A 3,483-nucleotide genomic window follows, 5' to 3' on the forward strand; every position below is an offset into this window, starting at 1 on the left:
GGCCACCAAGTTCATTTCCTCAGGGCAAGTGCCCCAGCCCAGTCTCTCACGTGGCCAACCCGAATGGCCCTATCCATCTACTAGCTGCCCCAGACTCCGTTGAAGGGCTGGGCTGAGGCAGGAAGTGATAGGAGTGGGTCAATGAGGGAGCTCAAGTCCCCCTTGACCTGGGGCCTGAAATGGCAATGGGAACTGTCTGCAGTGTGGCTGCAAAGCCAGGAGGGGGATGCAAGGACCGGGAGACGACCCGGTAGACGCTGGACGAAAGGGGCCTTCCGCCACTGTCTCCTAAGGTCCCTCTCCCGGGCTCTTTCTTATTTTCTATTGTTGCACTGGTGGTGGTAGCAGGTCCTTGGGGTTTTGTTTGTTATCGGTCACTGCTTTGACAGACACTGTTCTTTGTCCCTACCTCAGAAGCATTTCTAGTGCAAAGTCTTAACGAGGTCCATAAAGCTATTAGCGTGCTCATTTGAAAGAGTAAGTTGGACTGTCAGCTAATAGTTAAGAGATAGCCAGTCCACCTCTCTATCTGACTTGGTTACTCAGTAACCAGTGCTGGGCAAGGGGAGGTGAGACTCTCGGAAGTGACATTTCTCACTAACACAGACTTGGAGGGTCCTGGGATAGGCGCCCAGCCTGGAACAGTCTGTAGGCCTTGCCGAGCAGGTTCCGGGGTCCCTGGCTCGCTTGTCCAGCCTGCCCAGCCCCTGGGCTGCCTTCCCTCCCCTCTGCAGCTGCCCTGGGGCCAGCTGGGTAAGGCCAGGCTCTGTGAGTGTTTTCCCCCTGCCCCCCTTTCTGGGGCCCCTTGGTTCTGAAAGAAGGGCTCGTGAGCAGAAGTGAAACTTGAGGCTTCCACAGGCGTCAGGAGCCCATCAGCTATCTTCAGTGAGCTACTGTGAGGTTGCTGGCCTCAGCCCAGCCCTGCACTCCACCCATGTCCCCAGTCCCCTTTGAACTGTGGCACCTTGGCCTTTTTCTTTAAGAGATGTCAAAGCGGAAAGTGAACTGGACCAAGGAGCGGCCCGGCTCCGAGCACGCTCTGCCCAGCTAGCCGAGCCCCTCTGGGCTCCTCCTGCCACCGTGCTGGAGTCCAGGCAAGGAGTCCCAGAGGAGGCCAGTGCCCAGCCTGGCGTCACACAGCACTCTGAGGACCTTGTGCCCCACAGCCTCCCTCCCTCTGACGCTCCTGCTCTCTTGGGTGTCAGGTTCTCTACAGAGGGATGGGGTCAGAGCTGGGAGAAAGGTCAGCAGGCCTCTGGGCAGGGCTGGAATCTGGCCGATCGGCATGTCTATGGACCTCTGCTAAGCCTCTCCATCTACTCCCAAGGGAGTGCAGGGGCGGGCCCAGCAGACCAACCTGTGCTCTGTCCCCTTGCAGGCTCCCCTGTGGGCACTCGTAGCCTCAGGCGTCTGCAAAGACGCCTCCAGCCCAGGTCTGCATACTGGGCTGGTGGGGAGGAGTGGACTAGCCAGCCTCCAGACCCCTACCTTACAGGCACATCCAGGGCCTGGAGCCCCCACTACTCAGAGCAGCTTGGTGCCCACCCCCACCCTGCTCACCTCCCGCCCGCTCCAGTTTTCCTTCCTCAAAACCTGAAATCATCGTCGCTGTCATTTTTAAGTGTGGACTGCGTGTCAGAAACCTGTAAGAGGTATGCATCATCTCATCAACCCATCATCACCCTGTGAGAGAGGTGATAAACTGTACTTTCAGTGACACACAGGTGTGAGGAATGAGAGCAGGTTTCACCTGATTCCTGAGTCCAGGGCACCACCAAGGGTCTCCCCGGGGGTGGCCGTGTGCCTGGGGAGTGGCTGGCAGGATGGACGAGGCAGAGGAAGCCAGCCCTGCCTTCTGCGAGGAAGCCGTCTGGAGTTTTCCCAACTCACCAGCAGGGCAGAGCCCTGGGTCCCTACCTGGCTGGTGCCCAGAACTCTGTGACCTAGAAAATCCCATCCCACTTCAGTGACATCCCGTCACCCCAAGAGACAGTCCAATCTTGCCCAGGGCCCTCCGTGACCTGTCCCTTTCCTCCTTCCCAGCGCCCTCACCTGCCGTGCTTGGCTCAGCCCCACCTTCCAGACACCCTGAACTACACCCTGAACCATACAGAGTTCCCCAAACAGGTAGTGATATTCACGCCTCCACGCTTCAGCACACGCACTTCCCCTCTCTCTGGCCCTGCTCCCGCCCCAGCCCTGGTGGACCTGGCTGCCGCCTGCTAGTTTGTGAAGACTATACTGAGACCTCACCTCCAGGATTCTTTCTTTCTTTCTTTTTTAAAAAAATTTTATTGGAGTATAGTTGCTTTACAATATTGTATCAGTTTCTGCTGTATGACAAAGTGAGTCAGCTATATATATATATATATATCCTCTCTTTTTTGCATTTCCTTTCCGGTTAGGTCACCACAGAACACTGAGTAGAGTTCCTTGTGCTCTACAGTAGGTTCTCTTTAGTTATCTATTTTATACTTAGGGCTTCCCAGGTAGCACTGGTGGTAAAGAACCCACTTGCCAGTGTAGGAGATGCAAGAGACCTGGGTTTGATCCCTGTGTCTGGAAGATCCCCTGGGGGAGGGCATGGCAACCCACTCCAGTATTCTTGCCCGGAGAATCCCCATGGACAGAGGAGCCTGGCGGGCTACAGTGCATGGGGTTGCAAAAGAGTTGAACTTGAGTGATGCGAATTAGCACAGCCATCAGTAGTGTATACACATCAATCCAAATCTGATTCATCCCACCCTCTGCTTCCCCTCTGGTATCCATACTTTTGTTCTCTAAGTCTGTGTTCCTTTGCAAATACCCTTTTTCTAGCTTCTACATATACAGGTTGATAGACGATGTTTGTTTTTCTCTTTCTGGCTTCCTTCACCCTGCATGACAGTCTCGGGTCCGTTCACGGATTCCTCTCCTGCCCCTGCCCCCACGCAGCCGGTCTGGGCTTCTGCTCCGGAGTCTCGCGGGGCTGGCCGCCCTCTTTTGTAGCACAGTCACACTGGTCCTGCTGTCGCCCTGCTGCCCCGCGAGCCCCGGCGGGCAGAGGTCTCTCTTACTGTTGGTTTCCCCAGGTCCCTAGCTCAGGGCCCGGCACGTGGTGGGATGCGCATGGGGGTGGGGTGGTCCTGGCTCCATCTCAGGGAGACGGAGATGTCAGCAGCGGGGCCCGGATGTGCTTGCTGTTCTGTCACAGCTTCCCCCACCCGAGGGAGAGGATGCCAGGTGGGGGGCAGATAAGGAAGAGCACCGGGGGCCACAGGCCGGAGAAAGTCCAGGGCGGGCTCGGAGGTGCCTCCCAGGTGGGCGGGTGCCGGCCCTTGGGGCAGAAGCCGTGTGGTGGGGAGCGCAGGGGGGTGGGGTGGGGAGGAGAAGGGTGGCTGCCAGCGGGGCTGTGCCTTTTGACCCCTCACTGACTCCAACCGGCTCCTGAGGGCTCCTCGTGGCTGAGGGCAGCCTGGGCCTCACGGCCAGGCTTTTTCAGGG

The 3,483-nt window shown here is 57.5% G+C and overlaps 1 protein-coding gene across 1 annotated transcript in view; it reads left to right on the forward strand.

Annotated features, from left to right (window-relative positions):
• The window catches only part of SLC37A2 (solute carrier family 37 (glucose-6-phosphate transporter), member 2), a 28,368-nt gene that overhangs the window by 8,731 nt on the left and 16,154 nt on the right, over positions 1–3,483 (forward strand). The gene's annotated exons all lie outside the window — the stretch shown is intronic.

Source organism: Bison bison, unplaced genomic scaffold, assembly GCF_000754665.1.
Source record: "Bison bison bison isolate TAMUID 2011002044 unplaced genomic scaffold, Bison_UMD1.0 scf7180017864506, whole genome shotgun sequence".
Classification (NCBI taxonomy): Eukaryota; Metazoa; Chordata; class Mammalia; order Artiodactyla; family Bovidae; genus Bison; species Bison bison.